Source organism: Rhynchophorus ferrugineus, unplaced genomic scaffold, assembly GCF_030347505.1.
Source record: "Rhynchophorus ferrugineus isolate W39M unplaced genomic scaffold, kcgeb_rfMv2 rfM10, whole genome shotgun sequence".
Lineage (NCBI taxonomy): Eukaryota > Metazoa > Arthropoda > Insecta > Coleoptera > Curculionidae > Rhynchophorus > Rhynchophorus ferrugineus.
In genome coordinates this window covers 6,385,736-6,412,075 of record NW_027472589.1, presented here as the reverse complement: position 1 = coordinate 6,412,075, position 26,340 = coordinate 6,385,736, and the positions used below count along the sequence as shown (strand labels likewise).

The window sequence follows — 26,340 nt, the reverse complement described above, 5'->3', positions numbered from 1 at the left end:
CAATAGCGATTCTCATTGATGGTTTCGTTAGGTTTTAGCAGCTTATAGTATACCACATCAAGCATAATTTATAATAGCAAATTAAATGTGAAGTAGTTTTTTTTTGGTACAAGATTTAATTTGAACTATTAGAGATAACACGAAATCTTAAACAGTGAACAGGAAGTAGGTTGTAAAATAATATAAGTAATTTATTTGCTCCTAGTTCATTAAATCATTCGGTACAACAATTACGCAGTATTCGTCAAACTGTTATCTCGGCTTTTCAAAAATTATCGAGTTTATTAGTATCAGAATAAAATTTAAAAATACGAAGTATGACGACGGATAATAGCAATCCAAGCAAACAAAGATGTAAACAATTAGCTATTGAGGTGAAGATAGGGTGGTATAATTAATATATCATCAGTAGTACATATAATTATACCTCAATGTTATTTTCTCTGATTATTTCAAACAATTATTGTATATATAGGAGTACACACTCCGCTCAATCTTTTAGTTAACTTCCATGTAGTAAAATGGTAAAAATCTTCAGCATTTCCTTCAGTCCTAATATTCTTTTTTTCTTGTTCCGAATAACCAGCTAGAAAGAACCAAATGGTCTTTTGCTGATGTCGCTTCGGGTTCGGATAGTGAAGTGTTTTGCGGGCGACAGAGACCCTGGGTTACGACTGGGATTGTCGTAGTTTGTTTACTACCGAGGTTTGTGGATGGGTAGGTATTTGATCAAGGTGTTGTCGAGTTCTAAGGCGCATATGGAGAACTATACACTGAGCATGCTCTTGAAACTCTTCACGAACGGGATGCCTGGTTCGAGGGGAGTGTTGACGTTCCTCAAAAACCATGGGGCATTGTAACGCGCGGATTTTTTTGGTCTGGAACACTTGAATTAGTGCAAGTTGTCTTTCAGAGACGTACCTGTACCACACCTGTGCTCCAAAGAGACAGACTTTTATAGTGTCGCTTTCTGGGGGATTGACAGTTTATTTTCTCTGCAGAGGAGTGGGAAGAGACTGTACACCCCAATGCCTTTGCAGATAGCGTGTTGGATTTGAGCTGACCATTGGAAACTGCGGTCGAACTGGAGACCGAGGTTTGATACCTTCTAATACTCTTCTAATAGTCCTAATATTCTTTCAAATTATTATATCACCTTCTTCAATGTCTTCAACGTCATATTGCATTTGTAAAAATAATGTCGTCGTTACCTTAAATTATTTTTCTATAAGAATATTCCTATCCCATGAAAATGTCTGGAAAGAGTTAAATTACCAGTCAAGCTCCTTGAAAATTCTTTGACAGTCTGAATTTGCAATTCATTGTCCTTGACATTTCTTGGATCTCCGGACAGTTCTTTGCTATTGACATCAAAATCACCACTTTCAAATCATTGAAACCAAAACTGTTTGTTGGGCTTCGATAGCGGATTCTTTAAAAATCAAACAACAAAAGTAATAGAAGTGGAAAATGCAATTTTGAACGTTTAATTCGAGCTTCGCATTCTCATCAGTATCACTAATTAAAATACGTGTAAGGACCTAATGTTTTTTCGAACGTCTGTTGCTGTTACAAATTAGTGAATTAGTCGTTATTAGTTACATCTACAATTTTCAGGTTTCTTGACTTCCGTATCTTATCACCATGACGTTGAATGATCAGAAAACATGAGCATAAATATATTATGTTACTTTGATAGTTTAAGCAGAAACGGTTAAATTGTTCTAAAGAAGAGTTAAAAGTAAATCTACTAACTATAACACAAAGTATTTGGAAATAAACCGACATACAATTTTCGTATTTCCTGATGCCTTGAACAAAATAATTTGTGTAATTACAAATAGAGGTGAAGAAATTCGAAGGCCAATTCATTAATAATTCACTAAATACGTTGTAGTACAACAAGCGATTATAACTCTCAAACAATATCTGTCATTTTATGGGACATTAAATTAAAAGTTCAACGATAACTCGGCCAGTTACACAGCCAGATAGTAACAGAAAGAAATAAATTATTTAGCGCTGCATTAGATATGAGTTCATACTGGAAAATGCTCTGCATAAGTATTAGTATCGATTCGTTTTTGTTCCTTGTTGAGTTCAATTCGTGGATGTCATGGAAGCAAGTGGGTGACAATGAATCAGTGACTATGTAAATGATTTAAATAAATAATGGATATATATATATATATATATATATATATATATATATATATATAGTTAGAAAATTATAAAATATATAATATTTATTTCCTTTTTCTTATGATTTTTCTCTGTATCAATTTTTCATATCTATGACAGTTATAGAAACAAAAACAAATAAAAATATTAATATATGAAATAAAAGTGATAAATAGACGAGTATATTATATAAAACGAAAACACAGAAAAACTACAACAAATAAAAGAAATGAAGTGGCAGGGAATCAAAAGAAAAATATTTAAACTTTTTAATAATTGTGTGATTAAATAGTCTTAATTTTCTTTAGTTATGTTTTCTACATACACGCCTTCATGTCTTTAATTTGAATATTTAATTTTCATAAAAATCAGTTGATCAAGAGACAATGGTTAAGGATAATCTAAGGATATCTCAAATGAGGTAATAATTATTGTGGTGAATAAAACCTTTCAGATACAGAATTTCACTGTCAGAAACTAGAAATATGTTGACCGAGTACTATACGTTAAATTGCCGGCTTGGTGGCGCAGTGGTAAAGGCGACAACTGGGGCTGGGGCATGTTCGTAAATTTATGTTTGTGATTGTTTAATATTTATGATTGTCCTAGGCAAGAGTGCAAAATGCGACAAGGATAATGATCCCCGTCACGCCAATAACCAGGCTGGGTAAGATGTCTTCTGGGATGATTTCTAAGTTGGTTACTCGCCAGTCGGTAGGCTTAATGTCGAAGACCTTGGTTCACGTTAAACTGTAGGTCCAGTACAGATAAACCCCTAGTTCGTAAAAGGATACTTGATGACTTTCATTTGCAAAATATATTATAAAGAATTAATAATTAAAGAACAGTTAAAATACTGACCGAGAAGCAACTCGTATGGATATCTCGAATGAAGAATTATATCTTCACAATTTTTGCGGTGCATTAGATTTTTTAGTTGTAGAGTTCAACCGTCGGGAACTAGAAATATGTTGACTGAGTTAAAGCATTGTTTAAGCTGAAAGTCTAAAGATGTAGCCATAATAACTGTGATTGATAGTCAAGATTGAGAGTCCTAAGAGCAGGATATAGGTTAAAGAAAAAGAACATAAATCACAATATAGATGTTCTTACATGTTTCAAATTAAAAATGTATGAACGTTTTTTATATATCTGTTTGTATGCATATACCGACTTATTTATGTTAATAATTTTTCTAGGCATTTGTGCACGTAAATGTTTCTTAACTAATTATTAATATTTCCATATTTTTTACTTTTTGTGTTCTATATTTTATTAGGTGGTTGCGTATTCTGGCCAAAAAGTGGTATTTCAAATTCCAATTTAACAGTTTTATTCAGTTTTAACAACTCGTAATGCACAACACCTTGCTGGTCCCACAATATGCACGGTAAGAATTTGGCCATGAATATTCCGTTTTGGTGTCGATCTGGATAACTCTCCCGGACTAACCGATGACCTTTGAGCTAGATTTTTTCGCCAGTAATCAAACCGCGATGTTGGAACGTTTTGAAATGAGAGTGTTTGGCCTTAGTTTTTGTCCAAGAAGACTTACAAATAATTATCTTCGAACCGTTAGGGTATTCCAGGTCGTTCTTGGGACTTGGAACGGAAACTCGACCGTTGGGATATGACGAAACAGCATCACCATAAGCTAATAAAATGTTTGGAGGGCCTCAGTATCCGACTCTTTCAAATCAGTCAACAGAAGTAAGCGTCTGTATGAACTGAATAATACTAAATGGAAAACTAATATTTTATTTATTTCGCATTTTCACCAATAGGTATCACTGATCGAAATACGCGCTAGTACCTAATATTATTCTATATCTGCAGGCTTTATGTTTTCTATAACCTCTCTGTATTATTATTATTATTGGTGCATATTTACTACTAATAACATATGTACTTTGTCTTGCTATTATCGCATATCTTGACCACTAATAAATATCTCTGTACATGTATCTATTGACGAATCTATTAAAAAACAATATTTTGACTTTATGTAAAGGTTTCGTTACTATCACATATGATTACCATAACAGTTAGATACCATAACGATAGCATACATATATCACAATAAGTTATGTCCAGTATGGACACATCGTTAATTGTCGCTATTATGATTAATATTAAATAAACGATATATTTACCGTAGACAACTCTATGAAAAGGCTGACCGTTGTCCTGTTCATCTTCAGGCAAACACGAACCGATCGTGACGCCCATGGCCGTAGGACTAAAAAGGTTAAAGGTCGAATCTACAGATACTAAACCGCGATATTGGGATCGTGTGTGGCATTTGGACGAATATCCGTGCCTGTACGGGGGTTTATGCTATCGTGTACCCAAAAAGAAGCTCGTCGACTAAGTAAACTCGACGACACTCTCGATAATTACGGTTGATCGGTTTGTGTCGGTCGATCGGTGAACTTTACGCCGACCAAAAACATTTCGCCACTTGTTTACTATCTGGCTGGAGGCACGAAAATAGGACGATACCGGTCGGGTCGGGATAACGGTAAAGGTTACGGTGGGAATTTTTGGCAACCGATACACACACTCGCATAGCACGCTGCAAATAGGCGTCCGGAAACGGAGTCGTCCCGTGGCGTCGCGATGCCTCTCGAACGCCGGCGCTAACTTCTCGATATATACCGCGTACCAAAAATTAACCTACATTAAGTCTTTTAACGAAAATTGTTAACAGTGAATAATTACAAACTCATTCAATTGATCCTTTTTATATAACAGATGCAATTGTATATAAATAAATACAGGACTTTTGTTTTAACAGGTCAATTCATAATAGACAGTTTTTTTTAGTCAATATAATTCCCTTCAAGGGTGATACACTGATTACAATTTTTCGATACCATTTTTGTAATACAGACAAAAAGCAAAACACATTAGAACCAAAATAAAACAACTATACTGGTTAGTCGGAAGATACTCTCAACTTGATCTAAAATCAAAGAGGTTGATCTATAAGATAATTATAAAGCCAATTTGGACCGATGGGGTACAAATATGGGGTTGCACTAAAAATTCAAATCAACTAGTCATACAACGCTGTCAAAACAAGGTTCTTCGAATAATTGCCAATACCTAGCTTTAGTGTAAACTATAGCTATAAGTTGTTATAATTTTATAATTGAGGAATACATATTGATGTATTCTCTCGCACTCGTTTTGTTTGTGAATTAAACCAAGTACATAAAAAAAGTAGTAATAAATTAATTGTAAATTAAGATTGTACTAAGCGTATCTAATAAATATGTTATAACAAAAAATGGTAGTACGATTTGTTCTTTGCTTCAAAATAGGCCTCAGTTTTGGCGATCACCTATTCATTCGACGAAAATGTCTTCCCAGATCTGGAGAATACAGTGGATGAGGAAGCAATTTGAAGTTCAATTCATGGATTTTTGCTATCGTTGTCACTGACTTTTGACACGGTGCATTGTCTTGGTGAAGCAGCACTTTTTTTCAAATGCGGCCGCTTTTGGGCGGTTTCGTCCTTCAATCGGTCCAATAACGCTATGTAATAGTCGCTGTTGTAATGGTCCTTCCTTTTTCAAGGTAGTCAATGAAAATTATTCCATGCTCATCCCAAAATACAGACGCCATAACCTTGCCAGCCGACTGTTGCGTTTTCCCACGCTTTGGAGCGGGTTCATCGTGTGCAATCCACTCGGATAACTATCGATTGGACTTCGGAGTGAAATGATGGAGCCATGTTTCATTCATTGCCACAAATCGACGCAAAAACTGGGGTTTATTACGCTTGATCATCTTCAAACAATGCTCCGAATCATCAACTCGTCGTTGTTTTTGGTCAAAAGTGAACTCGCGCGACACCCACTTTGCACAGAGCTTTCTTATACCCAAAATATTCGTGAATTATATGATGTATACGTTCAGATGATATCTTTAGAGTGTCTGCTATTTCATTCAATTTCAATTTACGGTCATTGAAAATCATTTTATGGATTTTTTAAAATGTTTTCGTCGGTAACAACTTCTTTTGGGCGTCCACTGCGTTCACCGTCTTCGGTGCTCATTTCACCACGTCTAAACTTAGTATACCAATCCCTGATGGTTGATTTTCCTGGGGCAGTGTCCGGAAACTCGGTATCAAGCCAAGTCTTTGCTTCAACTGTATTTTTCCCCTTCAAAAAGCAATATTTTATCAACACGCGAAATTCCGTTTTATCCATTTATTCACAATAACAAAAGTTGCTTCACTCAAAGTGCTATAATTCACAAAGTAATGATCCGATTGCTGTCAAATGTAAACACGCATGTTTTGAGGCTTAGAGCTAACTAAAACATATGGATTTAATTCTCGTAGCGCCATCTATGTGTCAGGGCGGGGACTTCTCAATTGACCTGTTATATGTTATTTTGTACAATTATACAGTAGGTAAGTGTAACTGAGTTTATAAATATTCATCATAATATAATCAGTGTATATTTTGTATTAAACAATACATCACACTATATTTTATATTATTTACCCAAATCTTTAAAATTATAAAATAACAAACGAGTATTTTTCACACCACTTTTATATGTATGTTTGCAATAAAAATGGTTTATTATCAACGCATGAATAATTTTAATATCTACAAATTATCTGACTCAGGTGCCATAGCTATAAATTCGTCATGCAAGCTATTATAGTATTAGATATTAAATTATAACAAATAAATGTTAGACTATTCTATTTTTGTGGTATTAATTTAATAATTACTGTTATCATATTCTCTGTGGCTATTTTTGATACAATTCAGGGAAATAAAGACCCAGTATAGATAGAGTGAGTCCTTATAATTCATATGGACCAGGTATTTATAAAGATATACCCTTCAACATCACTTATGGTGTCACAATTTATATACAAGCCATTACTATATTGTATATTTATTTTCTCCCTTTTTGATATTAAGCTAATCTTGATAACTTTGCATTGATTTGGCATAAAGATATTTGCAAACAGTGGGTATGGGAGGCACATCCAGTATATCCAAAGAAAATTCTTACTTTAAAAGCCTTGAAAAGCTTTGAAGCACTGGAAAAATTTCTTTGTTATTTTATGAAAGCAATTCGAGACTATTTTAAGAAATATAGTCTGAACTACCTTTTCGGCATTTTGTGCAATGGACATAAATCCATACCATCGTGGTAAAAATCGTAGAATAGAAAGTACAAAGAGGCTGAAGATTGTGAGATTAAACTCTACTTTTGTAGATAGGCGGATAAATAAGATACACAATTACACATCTTTTATGTAACACGAACTTTAAGATTTTAAACTTCTATTTGTAAAAATTAAACTTAAATACATAAAGAGAATATCTAGAAAATATTCTAGTAATTGGTAATCTCAAAACCGTTATCGCAAAATTATTTTTAAAAGTTTAACGTTTATCGCACTCTTTTGACCTGGATATCTGTGCAACTGTATGCGATATTATAAGAACTTATTAAATAAAACGTGTCAGATACACAGATCATAAATCAATAATAATTATCACAGATTATGATGTAAATATTTTCGTTATTTTATATCAGAGCGTTGTAATAAAATAGTTAGGGCGTAATGATTGGGTGAATTATTGTTATTGTGTACTACACAATTCGCTTTAGTTTTAACTTGCGTTTGGAATAAGGATGGAAAGATCATGTTAAAATAATACCTTTTAAAAGGTAGTCAATGAAGAGTCAAGAATTCCACGCGCATCACAAAATACAGACGCCATAAACTTGCCAGCCGACTATTGCGTTTTCCCACGTTTTGGAGCAGGTTCATCGTATGCAGTCCACTCGGATGACTGAGGATTGGACTTCGGAGTAAAATGATGGAGTCATGTTTCATCCATTGTCACATATCGACGCAAAAAGTAGTGTTTATTACGCTTACCTTCAAACACTTCTCCGAATCATCAACTCGTCGTAGTTTTTAGTCACAGAGCTTTCTAATATCGAAAAGTTCGTGATAGATATGATGTACACATTCAGTTGATATCTTTAGAGTGTCTGCTATTTCATTCAGTTACAATTTACGGCGATTCAAAATTATTTTGTGAGTTTTTTAAATGTTTTCGTCGGTAACAACCTCTTTTGGGCGTCCATTGTCTTCAATCCTTGATGGTTGATTTTCCTGGGGCAGTGTCCGGAAACTCGGCATTAAGCCAAGTTTTTGCTTCAAATGTATTTTTTCTCTTCAAAAAACAATATTTTATCAATACGCCAAATTCCTTTTTATCAATTTTTTTCACAATAACAAAAGTTGCTTCACTAAAAATGCTATAATTCACAAACTAATGATCCGAGAGCTGTCAAATTTATACATGCATCTTTTGACGGTTAGAGCTAACTAAAAACATATGCATTAATTATAGTAGCGCCATTTATGTGTCAGGCAGGGGACTTTTCAGTTGACCTGTTATCTCCTAATAATCTACGAGCTAATATAACTTGTTGGGACATTTTAGTTGTGCACTTGAACACTCAAAACAATGGTTTAAATGATCTGAATCAGGAAAAAATTCAAAAAATCTAATGTTTAATTGAGCAACAATTACGACAGTTTCAAGGTTCATTTTTTTCGTACAAAAGCGTTTATATTTCGATAATAATCGCATTGTAGTAATAGTAACTGAAATGACTGTGGTAAACGTCAACTAAATTGCCAAGTAAACAATGTTCCTGTGCGTGACCAACTCAATCATTTAGCAATCTCGAACAGGGGAAAAAACACGGGCATAAATAAATCCATTTCCCCGAAATTATAGGGATGGGAATAAGAAATCTGATGAATAAGTAAGATATAGAAAAATGTATAAAGAAAAGTGAAGCCCCAGATAAATAACAAGAAATATACGCTACTATTAGGCATTAAAAGAGAATTATTTGTCGATAATGTGTCGAAAGAACGATATTGGCCATGAATATACTGCTTCAACGTGGAAGGTTCTCTTGGGCGAACTAATGATTTTGTTGTTTAAAATTGTCGTAATAAATCCAGTTTTCATCGCTAGTCACAATACTCTACAGAAAACTGTTGTTGGTACCTGGCAAGCAACGAAACCACGGTGTCAAAACGGTTCGAAATGTCATTTTCAGTATCAATTCGTGTAATGGTCATTTTTCCTTCGTTGGGGTCTTTGCTATCGCATGTAAATATGTCTGAAAATTCTTTGAGATTTTGAGCTAGGTTTTCAGCCAATAAGTCTTGCAATTCATCGTCTTCGAACTTTTTGGTCCTCCAGGCCGTTTTTTGTCATTGAAATCAAAACCACTTTTAAGTCGTTGGAATCAATTTCAGAAATGCAATATTAGGAATTCCATGATTAGCATTTATGTTTATTGAGTATTGTTAAGTCATAATACGGAATTAAACTCTGTTATTACATATAGGTTTAAAATTTTATGGTTTGTACAAGGACATTGATGTTCACCAATAAATATCCCTGATCAAAAAACATGCAAGTACCTAATATATACCCATTTTATACAAAATATTTATATCTCTATTAAAAGTATGGTAATATACTTATAAAAATGAATTCTTATTAAGGCATATAAAAAAACTACTGCATTTTTATCATTTCCAGAAAAATACAGAATATACATATACGAAACATATCACTCTTATCATCACGCAAAGAAATAAGAGTAATGAACCTGAAACAAAATTACAGACCTACAATAGCAGTAGTTAATATATGTAATTTAGTTTTCGCCTCTCTATACAGTTTAATTTAAATACTGGACATCTTTCGATATTCCATCATCATTAACAAGAGCTTTAACGTTGCATTAGATCTAATTTCAACATTTTAAGACAATATTCATTCGTTAACTACCATATTCGTAATAATAAAAAAACACACCAGTGATATTTAAAAATTACTAAAAAAACTTTGCACATCTTTTAAATATAATGGCAGTCTACCAGTATTCCCCATATAAAAATATAAAAATCAGAGGCTAAACCATATATATACATACATATATATATATATACATACATATATATATACATACATATATATATATACATACATATATATATATATATATATATATATATATATATATATATATATATAATAAATATAAATATATAACATTTGGAACACATTGTATGCTAAAATTCCTGGAAAGAAACTTGGTCCGCAGATGAAATATATATATATAATATACTGCTTATAAAGCCAATGAATTGGTACATCTTATCTGCCAGGTTTAGTTCTCTCTGACTTCTAGCTCAATGATTTCATTTTTAAAACTAGGACTATATATATCCGGACTAAACTATATATATATATATATATATATATATATATATATATATATATATATATATATATATATATATATATATATATATTAAAGATACTAAAGGGCCTTACTTCCTGAATATCTATGCTACATGTTCAACAATGAAACTAACAATTAAAATGAAAAAAAAACTTTGAACAAATCACAGTTGGCCCGATTTTGGGAATAAAAGTCTGATTTTAGTAAAAAAATTGGACAAATTAAAAAATTAAAAATCACCGCAGTATTAATAACAAGACGTTTTCGAGTTCCTTATTAACACAGTTTAAAATCCCATCGGTTATAATATTAAATCTATTTAAATTGTTTCCCTTGCATTTGTATCGAAATGTAAAAGCTACGTAAGAAAATGTTCCAATAACCTTCGCCGTTGCAGTCTATTCTAATTGCAGCAATTTCAGTAATGGCATTAGTTGGTAAATAAAGTTTTATTACGTCACCTCACCCACCTGCCCGTTTATTCTTTTCCTGCAACACGGTGGAAATAATATCCAGTTTAAAATATTCTCGATACATTTACTTGATAATTAATATAGGTTTATATAAGTTATAAATAAAAAGAAAACAAATTCGCAGTTTTACAGTATGCTAGTAACAAAAGAATATCATCGGGTGGAAGCGGTATCAACGAACTGATGTGTAGACATATTCATACTTTGACCTTGGTGATGACCAACTAAATATATCGAGACGGAATTAATTTGCATTTTTAATGTTTAAACTTTAAATAGAATATTATTGCTAAAGGAATTTTCTATTGTTCCACCATTGTTAAAATAAGTTTTACATATATTAAATCGATACAGATATGACGAAAAATGGTTGCCAATTGTGGAAGATTATCTTGACATATTATTTGTTAACATTTATGTACAGGAGATAGATAAAACAATTTGAAAACAAAGTCATATGGTATATCAGATTGTATTCTCATTCATAAAACTAGTGAGATTCGCAGTAGAATGAATATCTCGTCTCAGTGATGACGTTCTTACTATGACTAGCATATCTCCCAAACACGGCCATATTCCATAATGTGGTCATAAACACAACCAAAAGGGTTAACTCTTGGTCTGAGGAGCATTAGAACATCAACAAACATCTCCCTGGCGAGCACATTACTCATGTCTTAACATAACTGAATCATTATGGAGAGTTTTAGAGGACCGAGTGAGTAGATGTACATCTCCGACGTCATCTAAACAAAGTGATTCAAAACATAGTGATGAGAGGTTATAAACCGGCAAATATTATTTTAATGCTTCGCTTGTTTTGATAAATTTCAAATTGCTGCTTATTGTTACTCTGATTGAAAATTCTGAAGCCAGGCAGAACAGATTGCGTCCCTAATCAGTTACTTTGAACAGTAAGAAGATAATGGAGGCACAATCTTGCCAGTAAAATTTGTTAGAGAGATAAGTATTTTTACTGTTAAATATTAATTTGTTTGTTCAAAATATTTTTAGCGTGTTGCAGCTGCACTGAATATTAGTATAGACATCAAAAAATTAGCAAGAAAAAGCATATAATAAAATGAAGGAAGACTTATTGTTTCAATTTATGTATATAGATGAGACATGGATATTTCAGAATGGGAAATATACCCAACAGTCACTCATGACAAGATGATAATAAAAATAGTGTTATGACAACAAAAGTTGATAGTCATAAGAGTCGATAACATTTATTAATTCATTGCAGATATATTGTACCTCATCCTGGAAACAGGAATGGTTAATAACAGCTTCGGTTTGGATGAACTCCATCAGACACATTGAAGAAGAAATTGACAAATGATGAAACTTTCTGAATATGATATGATTAAATTCTGCCAAATTGTAAGACAATGTCATTAGAATGGAAACAGGTAGGGTGTAACAGATTTAAGTGCACAGATATGTGTGTAATTGTTCATAATGTACATGAACATTTTGTTAAAATGTGTCAGGAGAGAAAGAATAGCAATTGTTTTGCAGATATGGTAAATGCGTTAAGTAGAATGCAATGATAAAATCTAATTTTATCAAGAAAGATGTATACAAGTATTAACAGAACAAAAAAAGGGGAAATACAGTGATATCAAAATGTCTTCACAGATAAACACTGTACCGAAGGACACAAGAACTAAGCGTAAAAGGTAAATATACTCTCTATAGAAGTAAAGCATATTACTTGGATATACAATTGTAAATTAGGCCTCCAGGGGATACAACTACAGACACGCCTAGAACTATAACTCATGGGTGGTAAAAGAGTTCAATGTAAATATAATCAAACACAACCCCAACCTACAAACTATTATAACTGTGTACGTAATTGTAGTTGCATATATATATATATAAATATATAATATATATATATATATATATATATATATATATATATATAAATATATATGTATAAATGCATTATATTTACCATAATGTTAAAATAAATTATATTTGATTATGTTATTTAGATTAGAATTTGGTTGTATGTCAAAGCCAAACCGAACTAAACTCAGAGTTGATATGGCAACATTGCGACGTTTTGACGTCTGGTATCCATATTATTTTTTCCATCCTCTGTACACACATCGTTATTAGTGATATCTCTTTAAAAACAAGTCGAAAGTTTTATTAGTCATTATTCATCATCTTCATTTCACTGCTCAATTAAAATTTAATCGATTGCGCATCATTTGGAATTCGTACTTACTATTTTGTACGTTGAAACGTAAAAGTAAATATATCATTAGAAATACTGTAAAAAATATTCCCTGTTACAGTCCATTCTAATTACGGTAATTTGAGGTAATACCACAGTTGGTAAATATTATTTTCTTACGTCAGCTCCCTGTTAATCACAACTAATCACCTCGTGATCTACTAAATATTAAATAAATATATTTCGATTCAGATATTTCAGGAAAAATTAATCAGAACCTTGTTTAGTTACCAATTTATTATATTTGCAACACGTTAGATTACACATATATAAATATAACAATGATTGTTTGCAGTGAATTGTTCAATAAGTTCGTTGAACACCATTTACTCATGAACAGTAGTAGTTATAATTAATAAAAATTAATAAAAATATAATTAATAAAAATATTAATAATTAAAAATATTTTTAACAAAAAAATTGAACCGACTTCAAAAACTAAATAAGGAACTCACTGAAAAGTAATTTTTGACAGTACTTGCATTTTTAACACAAAATAAACAAAATATGTACATAATAATCGTTATAAGTAGTAATCGTTCCTGTTCTCCGATCTCAAAAGAATGTTAGCTGGGAAGAAATGTTCGTCGAATGAAGAGGTGATCGCCGAAACTGAGGCCTATTTTGAAGCAAAGGACAAATCGTACTACAAAAACGGTATCGAAAAGTTGGCGGGTCGCTGTAATCAGTGCATCACCCCTGAAGGGAATTATGTTGAATAAAAACAAACTAATTTTGCCAAAAAAATGTGTTTTACTATGATAGGCCAGGGACTTTTCAATTGACCTGTTACTCCATGAACAAATGGAACCAGTTGTTGATATATTTTCTCTTTGTGTTATAAGAATACTTAATGAATGAATCTAAAAATACAGGGTTACCGTTAAGTAAGTTTCTGCTGAATATTTGGGGTGGAAGTCTATAAACACCAGTGATAATGGCTGGAACCAAACATGGAGAGCATATATATTTGATGATCTGGTAAAAACTTTGTGGTTTACACTAGAAGCTCTGGCACATCTGCCATATTGACACTATATCACCACGTCTTTTAGAGTGACGATCCATTTTTAAATAAATAAGGAACGAGGATGGTTCCAGAAGATTCCTGAAAATGCAATGGTGCCCGGTGAAATTCTTGAGCACCCCTCCCACTCACTACAAATTCATTCAATGCTAAGGCATCAATTTTTCCAAGATAATTTATTATATTTGTAAAAATTACTTGTTTTTAACACAAAATCGATTAAAACAGTATAAATCACTCTACAAGTAGAACAAAAAAAAAATGTTAAAAAGCTGTTGAACCGTACATTCCTAATAAAATCGTCGAAAGTCATCGAAAAACCTAATCCTCACGATCTTATCGGGCCTGTCGTTGGGCGAATTCCACATTACAGTTCTTATAACCGAGGCGATAGCACTCGATGAAGTGAATTGCTACTATTTTTAATTTCTCGAACAAAGCACTCAACGCGTTAAAACGGATCATATAGTCCGTGTTATTTTTAGAGAATTGTTCGCGATAGAATTATGAATATTGGTGAACGTATTTTTTTTCGCTAACCAAAACATTTCGAATACGTCTCACGAATGTTGGAAGCTTCGGAATGTATGTTAAACGGACAGGAAACGAGAGACCTATTTAAAATATGTTATTGTGTATTGTATCTCGATGATTTTTAACCATTTCTTTAGCTCATAATTAGCGTTGGGTAGTCAAAAAACTAGCGACTGAAAATAGTAATTACTATTTTCAGTCAAATGCACGGTTCGACTGTTTTGATTTCTATTCGTAATGTCAGACGAAGATGTACGAAGCTTTTCCTGTATAAATTGTGAGAGAGGAAAGGACGGAGATAATTCCTTGGACCAGTTAATTTTATGTGCTTATATTTTCCAACGGTAGTATAAGTGAGATGGAGATGTACATATTCCTTCGCGTATTAACTTTAAAAAATATTAATTACTGAATACTATTAACATGCAATTAACAATTTCATTTTAAAGGAAGTAGAATTACTTTTATATTTCATGTTCTGTGTATCTGTAAAAAGGAATAGAATAATACCCCCAAATGTTTTATCGTATTTTAATATGTTAATTGATATTCTTAAATAATTTGCTATAATAAATATAGACAATACAATGGAACTTAAACAAAAACTAAAGATGTACAATAACCATAAATACTAAATAAAAATTAAACATATACCTAATCATACGAATCCATTACATAATTAAAAAGTATCGCACAATAACTATAAGAGCTTTTTAAAAAAAAGTAAATGCTTTATCTATTATAGAAGGGAAATATTTTTTAACAAAAATCTAGAGAGTAACCGAAACATTACCTATTATTCCCATAAAACGGTCAAAAGTATTTTATTTTTTATCATTCACAATTTTAATCTTTTTACATTAACAATCTTGAAAAATATCGTTCCAAAATGCTGCTATATTAATATAAAATATATTGTTATTTACACGGAAACTACCAAAAGAAATCTTAAAATTGTATATATTACATATAAATCTATATAAGCATAAATTGGGTACATTATTGTCAAGGTTGCAGCTAGGACGACAGAACCAGAACGTTAAAAATCAGTCGAATGAAACTAATAGTAGTATATGACTGAAACAGTCGATAGTAAATAGTAATAAAATCAGTCAGACCGAAAATAGCATCTGAAAACAGTCGATAGTAAAAAGTAGTTAATTACTAAACAGTCGATAGTTCCCAATGCTACTCATAATCTATTATTTTTCAGAAAATTGGATTGCATTTGGCAATTCGTGTTGCAAAGTCCTACATGATATAATTTTTTTATTTAAAATTTTAAATTTTTTTTCATTGTTTATTAAAACTAAAAAAAAAGTGTAAGATCAACACTGGCTTCGAAATTTGTCTAACAACAGTTTTTTGAGCATTATACAAAGTTGTGCTTTTTTTGCTGCCAACAGTGTCTGGCGTTTAATAACAATTCCTTAAAAATGCGAAAGCGGGCATTATGATTCATACGTGAGCATTTATCATTAAATGTAGCCGAAAATTATTCAGAGTTAATATTTAAAATACACGTGTTTTATCTACAAATACGTGTTGGCTTAGTTTAGTAGTAGAACAGACTTTTAGGAAAACACCGATATATTTAGTAACACACAATGGGTTCAATCATGTTGAAAAATAAATAGTGGTGATTCTGATGGCGATGGTGATGATGATAAAGAATAGTTACATTTTTCTTTATAAATAAAATTAAATTGAACGAGTGTTGTTATTTATATTTTTAAATAATGAAAAGACTCTATACTTTAGATTATTTTTTGAAGTATTTTCCTTCTCTCAATACAGAGTTATGCGAAACCCAACGTAAATAAATTTTTCACCCTAAATATTCATTCAATATCTTATTAACCCTTCACGAGTTAACTCAATTTTTCTCGACGTGACAAAATTGTGCTCAAATGATGAAACGTTCTCAGGAAGGTTATGGTTAAAAAGATCAAACTTTCAATTGGAAACGTCAGATGGAGCCTAACACCACTTCGTACCGTATTTAGTGACACAACGCATTTATATCAACTTTTATTGTTTTATTTAGAAAATAGTCGTAAGTGCTACGGAGTTAAATCAGACTATAGACTAGATATGAAAAATGGAAAGAAAAAAAATTACTATGAATACACTGAAAGAATATACTGTGGCATAATATTATGGACCAGGAAGGGGTACCTACAGGGTTACGAAAACTGACAATACTTTAACTGAATCTAAATGAAGGAGATGTAAGAAATTACAAAAGTGCAAAATTGTTATTATGGTAATATATTGAAGTTGCGGTATTGAATTGTGAACAATTTTTTCCTACCTCTTGCTTACGACCTAGTTCTTAAATAGCATTGGACATTTCACCAAACAATATAATCGAAAAAATCGTTTTGAATAATCAAATGATTCAATTGCAAATTTCGATTATTAAACTTGTTTTTTAACCAAAGTCTAAAAAATCGCTTTCAAAACACATATTTGTCTATTGTAATCTCATAATGTATCTAAAAAAAATCTGGGTCATGATAATCGATACATTTTGATCATATTATTTATAGTCAAATAACAATAGTTTGTACCATTCTGTTACAATACTTCGTACGCTGTTGTGACCTAAACGCTTTCTTTTTTGCTCTTTTCTGACCATTCTCTTCTGCAGAAAAAGCGTTGTTTGTGTCCCAAGATCCCAGGACAGATTCCCAGGACTCTCTGTGATGTTATTTAATTTTTTTTCACTATTCAGGTTACTTTTTTCTACTGCTACTACCCTTCTTAACTCACCCTATACTACTGTTATTCGTATATTTTTATCACAGTAGTCCCTCTATTCGGTCTAACAAACACATCTTTAGAAATTAGACTTTACACATTAACATGCCGAAGTTACCAGAAATATATTGATACCTATAGTTAGGTGGTGAGTACCACAAAGGCCTCGCAACCATGGCGTAACAAAGACAACAGCCAGTAGTCGCTGGAAGCCAAATCTGGAGAATACGGAGCTCCATTCATTCGAAGTTCAATTCATGTAATTTTGCCATTGTTTTGATTGACTTGTGACAGGGTGCGTTGTCTTGATTTAAGATGTTAGCTAACTCACGCAACTTCACTTTTCGATCACTCAAAACGATATTGTGGATTTTTTTTATATTTTCTGGTGATACCACCTCATTTGTCGTCCATTTCGTTCTGCATCATCGGAATCTCTACTACCCCATTTCAGCAAACCAACGTTTCACTGTTCTGTTTGATGGAACGGAGTCCTAATAATACTTTTCAAGCCATTGATTCGCTTGAACAGTATTTTTTTCCTATCAAGAAGCAGTGTAAAATAAAACACGAAACTGTTTTTGGTCCATTATTTTGAAAATAACAAAAGTAGTGTCATTCAGTAGCAGAATAACTTACAAACTTATATATAACGTAGAATATCATGAAATTTTAACAGCTTTCTTTTGAAAGTTACTACTAACTAAAACAACGATGAAAACAATAAAATTAGCGCCATCTATGTGTTGGGCCGAGGGCTTTTCATATATGTTATAACGTCCCAGACCCAAATGTATTCAGTGTTAATAATTAATAACTAACGATATTAAGGCGATTTTCCGTCAATGTCTGGCTGATCAAAAAATAGTTTGACTCAAAAAATTAATATAGTTTACACACATCTGATAACAACAATGAATATGTTATTATTATTGTTCTTATAACGAATAAAAAAAACCGATGTAGTTCACAGTGCTATTTGATATCTACGTCGCACTTTAATAATACGCGAGGACAAAATCCACCAGCACCTCGTTATACGATACAAAAAAACCGAATGTTTCAAGCCAGTTAATGTCCATAACTTAATAAATTAAATTTCTTAAATATACGTATAGAATATTACACACATCAAGAAATATCCATGAAACCAATGTAGGCAATAAATTAAAATTAGAAAGTCTATAAATAAAGCAATATTAAGAAAGACAGAGAGAAAGAACGATTGTGTGCAGTACATGTGGTACAATACTGATAGGTTAATATATGTTAAAAGAGTAAAGGTAGACAAACAACAAACTGAACTGAAACTCGATTTTTTTTATTAGACAATCGACTGGTTGAAAATAAAATAATTGAAATGTGACTTTAAACTATAAACAAGTAAGACTAAACATGTTTTATCAGTACTTAATGCGAAACGTTATTAATTATTTTTAATTATTTATCAATAGTACGACTCGAACTTTGTCAACAACAAGAATATAAAGTCATAACTCCTTACAAGGACCTTGAAAATACCAACCGAATAATCTTATTTGTATGAACCGTTTTTGAAATAAAAAGGACGTGGGGATAAATATTGACGTGATAGACATATAAAAAATGTGATTGGTACATAAAATTGTACTATGAGTTGAATAAATAGTTTATAAGCAACAAATAAATGACAAAAACAATTCATATAAATGTTTGCAAAACTATTTTCGGCTTAGTGTTGACATTGGCTGTTATAGGTTCGAAAAATAAGAAAAAAAAGATGAAGACTCAAGCCATGTACATTACAGTATCTTACAAGAGCTGGAGAATTTTGAAGAAGGAATAGAATACAAAATACGAAAGACCTTGAATTTATCAATCCAATAGGACAAAGACAAAGAACGACTAGCAATAAAGAAATTAGAAAGGCTTGGTTGATGGAAAAGTTGCTAAAGTAAATGAGAAAGATCTAGACAAAGCTAAAAATAAAATGATTTGAAAATTAATATACAAATGTTATTATTTTGTATCAGGTTATATACGTGTGATATGTGAATGTAATGAATTTGGCAACTATCTTTTTATAAGTAAATATTATAGCCAATTATTAATTTTTTTATAAGCTAATAAAGTAAGGTAATGTACCTTTTATATTTTAGATTTCTTAGGGAAAAAGAAGATGAAGTGATATAAATATGAGGTCAAGTATTAGATAAGTCTTGAGATATAGTATACTGAACTAGATATAAAACGGTTTCCGGATTTGTGTAGCTAAAAAATTACATATTAATACAATCCAGAACTTTTTCATCGAGACCAAGAGTTAGAAGAAGTTACATTCGAATATTTAGGAGATTCAATTTCAGAAATATTTCCAATTCAATCAGAAGACTGAAGAGAGCACAAACTTATAACCATGATAATCTTAGTGCAGTATATATAGTGTATTCAAAGTTTTTTTGTACATACGTCATCAAGATGTTTAATGTATTGCCTGCCGCAATTTTCAAATTCGTTTTAAAATCAGACAATGTTTTCCTTCTCATTTTATTCTAGTTAAAAAGAAACACAATGCCATCTGACTAGTTCGAACGCGTAAACTAATGAGCCTGTCAAAGTCGTCCAGTTGTCAGATGTATACAAGAGGTTATAACTCTAACCTATAAACTATCGTGGCCGTATAATTAAATGTAGTTTTTAGATGTACTATAATGTTAAAATAAATGATATTTGATCAACGTTTTGATGTCACAAATTTAAATAACGTATATACAAAATAACTTTGAAAAGACTATAGTAGTAGAACTCTACTGAACAATTATTGGCTGAATCCTTTATCAGATTGTAATAGTAGTCATGTCATATCAATAATGTTAACATAAATAAAACACAATACATAACAGCAGAATGTAATAAATTTAATGTAGATCAGTACTGACTCAATGATAAACATTAAAAAATTATACATCTGCTAAAATATTATCACAAACGTGGATATCTTCAGGATGTTTATGTTATTTAAACAGTTTAGTTACATTACCAAAAAATTATAATGTAAATATTTTAGGATAATTCGAGCATATATTAGAAATCGACAATTTATTGAAGTTGTAGACATTATTTTAACGAAATCCAATTGGATTTTGTCATTTCAAACAATCACAACAGAACGCAGTTATTTGATAACTAATAACACGAAATGACCAATGTTTTGTTTTATAATATACACAATAATCGAGATACGCTGCACCGTAATAATTGTTTTGAAACTATACCACTAAAAACATATTCAAACAGCGTTTCCAATCGCTAGTTGTTGCTTTTTTGGATGTCATTTGAAAGACGTCAATATATATTATGTTTATTTTTTATTTACCTGCGATTTTTGTGTTATTTTATGTAGATACATTGACATCATGTTTAGTTTTATTATCTAGGTTAAAAATATGATTTAAATCGGGAAGATAAGGATCAAAAATAATGCCAAATGTTCACCAGCATCTTAATGTTGAGGTAGTAACATTGTTTCTCAAAGTCTGACGGCTTAGGATAGTTAGTCCAGTATTACAAAAGAACACTGCGATTTCGTGTAATGGTACAGCGTATACCAAAGGCTATTTGCTAACCAGTTTCCTTAAAGCCTCTGTAAGCAGACCATTTCATCTCAGCAGTATATCAATTTTTTTAATGATAATAAAGGATCAAGGCGTTCAAGAAGGCTCCAGAGATCTTCCAAGACATCTTCCCTCATTCTAGACCACCTTCTACCATGTAAATTCATGAAAAAATTATTCGATAGTCGTCATTTTAGTTTGAAGGCCACAGCGGAGCTTCGTGGAAGAATCATTTGTGGATTTTGAACGATTTTCCCGATATATTGTAATATTCCTAGAAGGAGTGTGAATATATAACGGAGAGAGCATACAAATATTATATCGAAACTTGGAAAAACCGTTAATACGACAGTCTGTACTAAACGTATTTTAAAGTCAACGCAATATTTTTTATAATTAAGTTGAACTTGAGTTGTTTTAGATAACAATTTTTGCACTTTTTAAGGAAAACGTAAATTACAGAGTACTCCATTTTTTCCACTATTAGGAAATGTTATAATGCTGTTTTCGAACAGAAGAACCTTTTGGCACCTAGGTACGACTTCGCATAATTCACATTGTCTACATTTACTTTGCAATTATCTAAAGACTAATATCTAAAGACTAGAGTAATATACGCTTGGTTATTCAATAAGTTCACGCAGCAACATCTATTCGTTAATGGATGATTTTTGGACTAATCGGAGACAGAAACAAAGAAAATAATCTTCCTGCTCGTCACCGAATTAAAATTAAAATTTAGACGCCTTCGACCTCTGGCAAAAATTCGGCCGGGGTCCGTGCATTATTTTCCTCGTATTTGTGGTATTTCGCTACTATCTTTCTCCAGATTCGTTCAGGTTGCCCTTTGGTCCTTTTCCTTTCCATCCTTGCCTCCCAAACTGTCTTAACCAGTTTTATTTCTTCCATGCTCTTTCAATGATTTCCTCCGGGCTATTCTTGTTACTTTTCTCACTTTCTGAGTTTCATTTCCAATCTTGGATATTATTTCTCTTATTTTGTGTATTTCCAGTTCAGCTTAACTTGACATATCTTCTTTATTATTCATAGATCTTATAAATGTTATTAACAACATTGAACTTAGACCTGCTTGAGTTCTAAAAGTGTTTTCTTATTGTTTATTGATTTTAGTCGATTAATTGTTGTTGAGCTAATATAGATATTTATCATGGTCTGACCAACAAGAAGACTCCAGCTAATTATTCCAGTGGTATAATAGAACATTATGCAACTTAGTGTTATTGCATTTCAGTAGTATATCAAGGTTTTTCTAATGATAAAAAAGAAACAAAGTGGTCAAGAAAGCATCAAATATATATTTTTTTAGTTCTAGACGACCTTCTACCATTTTAATTAATGCGCTTAAAGTTCTTCCTTGTCTTAATCCCGTTTGATCTGATATCTTTTCGTCAATTTTATTTTCGCAGAGAAATCTCCCTATTGTTATTGCAGTCCCTTTTGTTAGCCTTATTATGTGATGGAACAATAGTACCATTTGCCATTCTTGTGGGTTTCGTTCTTCTTCCCACAGTCTATTGTAAATTTCTAATAATACCTCAAATGTTTTTGCCCTTCTCAACGTTTTCGGTACTATTATATTTAGGCTTACTGTTTTCCTGTTATTCAGTTTCTCATGCTGTAAGTCTCACTACATTTTGTAATTCTTTTTAATTTATAATTAATTAATATTTAACGTAATATTTTTATATCTTATTGATCGAGATGTTTTTGCGCATATTTTGTCTTTTATCAAGCAATTTCTGAAAGTAATCCTTCCTCTCTATTACTTTCTCATCGTCTCTTTCTTACACATAGACGATACCCTATAGTTCCCTCTACATTATCCTTAAAACATTTTTTTTTAACATAAACAAGCCAAAATTAAGAGGTCTAAAATATCGAATTACCAGATGTGGTAGTCAGTGGAATATTAGATATTTGGAACAATCTATGATTTCCTTGAATGGTACTACATGTCTTTGACTGTATTTTAAGGGAAACAATCGAGTAAATATAAACAAATAAAACTGGCTTGGGAAAATGGACCGAACATGTTACCATTCATGGTAATTATTTCTGCTACTAGGTATCCGCAAAGGTGACAAAGCCCAAACTAAAAGGAAGCGGCAATCTCGCCCAATTTCCTTTACATTATCGTTCAAACCCTTTAAAAAAACATAAACGACCCAAAATTAAAAGGTCTAAAATATGGAATTACCAGATGGAGTCGAAAGTACCGTCGATATTTTGCACGGTCTATGATTTCCTTGAATGGTACACGCGTGTTTGTATTTTAAACAGACAAAATAAAACTTGCTTTTACATAAATATGAGTGCATATAAATTCTAAACATTAATGAAACAACAAAACAGCACAAAGCCGGTATCCATACGGACCTGGCAACAACGCGCGGTACTTACTACGTGACAAACGAGACCAGCCTCGTGTAATTGCAAAACGAACACAGATAAAGCGATAGCCGTTACGCCAAAAAATCAACTCTATTTACCTCTCTCGTTGAAAAGCAGGTTCCCCATAAAGTTCCGGTGGTAGTTCTTCTCGCGGACGGGTTCGCGATGCTGCCCGCTCGAGAAACTGCTTCCCATCTTCACCGGGGGGGATACGCGAGAAAACGCACAGACAAAGAAAGAACAGCTCCGCGCCGGAGACACGATCTCGCCGAATTCGCAATCGAAACTCGCGCCTCGTACACACGCCGATTCCTGTTGCGTGTGTGAGTGTGCGAGCGTGTCGTTGACGCTAATTACTCGGCCGATTTTCTCCACACCACGACGAACCGATCCGTTCGGCCACTTCCGATCAACTATCGCGACGAAATACAACAGCTAAACCGTCCGGGACGATAACCGATCTCCTTCTGTTATCCGCACCGAGTGCAACGTAACTATTCATTCGTGGATTCGAAGGAGGAAAATTATATCGCCATTGTTCTCCTTATCGGCGGAGATGGGAGAAAGGACGAGGGAATACTGCGGTCCCCGTCTTATCTTCGGTAAATACCATCGAAGATGTTTTAAAAAAGATCCTCTGCGGCACGACGTTTGTTTAATCATTTGTGGATTTGTGTTTACCGATTAAGTGGACCCCTTAATGAGTCAATATTATAAATACATTAGGTTGTATGGCCAGAATTATTTTTGTATATTTATCAATGATTATCTCGTGAAAAAAGGTCCCAAAACACAAGAACTCGAATTCACTTCGCAATGAAAAGTAAACAGACATTAAATCAGGATAATTGAGTCGATAAACATTCAATGTTTATTACCAATAAACGTCCAATAAAAATGTTTATTAATAACATATTTATTAATAATTTAAAATTATTAAATAAGTCTATTTAATAATAAAAAGAAGAATAGAATAGTGTCAAATGCAAACGCAAAAATATTTCTTATTAGTCTTATAAATAGTATAGTTCTAAAGTTACCCCTATTATAGTTCTAAATGATTTTATAGTGAAAAATCGGTATATAGTATATTCAAAGTTTTTTTGTATATACGTCATCAAGATGTTTAATGTATTGCCTGCCGCAATTTGTAAATTCGTTTTAGAATCAGACAATATTTACCTTCTCATGTTATTCTAGTTAAAAGAGACGATAAGTTTGAACACGTTAACGAATGAGCCTGTTCAAGTCGTCGGGTTGTCAGACGTATGCAAAATTCTTGAAAGCAATAGTGAAAGAGATTATAACTCTAACCTATAAACTATCGTGGCTGTATAACTAACTGTAGTTTTTAGATGTACCATAATGTTAAAATAAATTATATTTCATCAACATTTTGATGTCACAAATAGTAATACTGATAAGAGGCTATAACTCTAACCTATAAACTATTGTGGCTGTATAATTAAATGTAGTTTTTAAATGTACTATAATGTTAAAATCAATTATATTTGATAACATTTTTGTTCAATTATTTTATTTAGATTAGAATTTTGTTATATGTCAAAGCTAAACTGAAATAAAACTCAGAGTTCATGCGATAACATTGCGACGTTTTGACGACACACATTTAGATGACGTATGTACAAAATAACTTTGAATAGACTATATAATTGTAGCGACCTTGAGGCATGTCGAATTTTACATCGTGGAATAACTGTCTACAAAATACCCAGAGATAAAATCACAGATGTCGAATACGGGCGGGGTGCTAGCAGCGCCAACTATGAAATGATAACGATCTTCTGGCAACCCCGAGACGTTTATCTGGGATTCTATTGAAGGGTACTTTCGATCATTCGGTATCTGACCAGCGACCAGAGTTCAGACGTGCCACCATCGACTGCCCAAGCCTCGTCAATAGGTAAACCCAGCGCCGACCCTTTTTATCACTACTATTTTCCACATTTTATTTTATATAGTCAATAAATAACGGCCACATAATGTAAACACCACTGTTTCATTTCGTTTTTACTTCCATTCACCAAGCCCTAAATAATGTATTCGAAGTATTGTCCATCTCGAAAGAACGATGTATCTTTTGTGGCTATCCAGGACTTCAAATCCTCATCTTCTATTAATTTTGGCTGTGCAGAACGCTTTCGGTCTTCGGTATCCAAATCACCACTTTTAAAACGTCTCAACCAACATTTACATGTTGAAATCGATGGAGCATGGTTGCCATAAATTTCACACAGCATTGGATGACTTTCAGCCGCCTTTATCTTCAAATTACATTACATTAAAAAAAAACTTCCCGCAAAAGCGAGTTACTCTGTATAAATTCAGACATTTCCAATGTACTTAAAAAAAAATAACTACTTGACGTACCAATAAATCTGATGAAATACTAAAATAAAAGCATTAGACTATATATCATCAGTTGTTCTCATATTTTTAGCAATGATTTTGGGATGATTATTTCATAAAAAAAATCCAAAACTCGAACAAGAACTTGAAATCACTTTATGCTGTTATAACGTTACACTGTTGCGTCTTTAGATAAAAAGATAAAAAAGGTATAGTATAGAAATAGACAAAGTATAGTTTAGACTATAATTAGACGTGTGTATAAATGATCCTAGAGACTTTGTCACTTCTTCTAATCAGTTATCTGCTCCAGCTATTTAGAACTCTAGGAAATCTGCATATTTGTATCTTCTTAAGCGCCATTACCAACATAAAACAAATTATTTATATTCAAACGAAATC

The 26,340-nt window shown here is 32.2% G+C and overlaps 1 protein-coding gene across 1 annotated transcript in view; it reads right to left on the bottom strand.

Annotated features, from left to right (window-relative positions):
• The window catches only part of LOC143203394 (E3 ubiquitin-protein ligase ZNRF1), a 39,922-nt gene that overhangs the window by 7,436 nt on the left and 6,146 nt on the right, over positions 1-26,340 (bottom strand). The window lies entirely within an intron of this gene.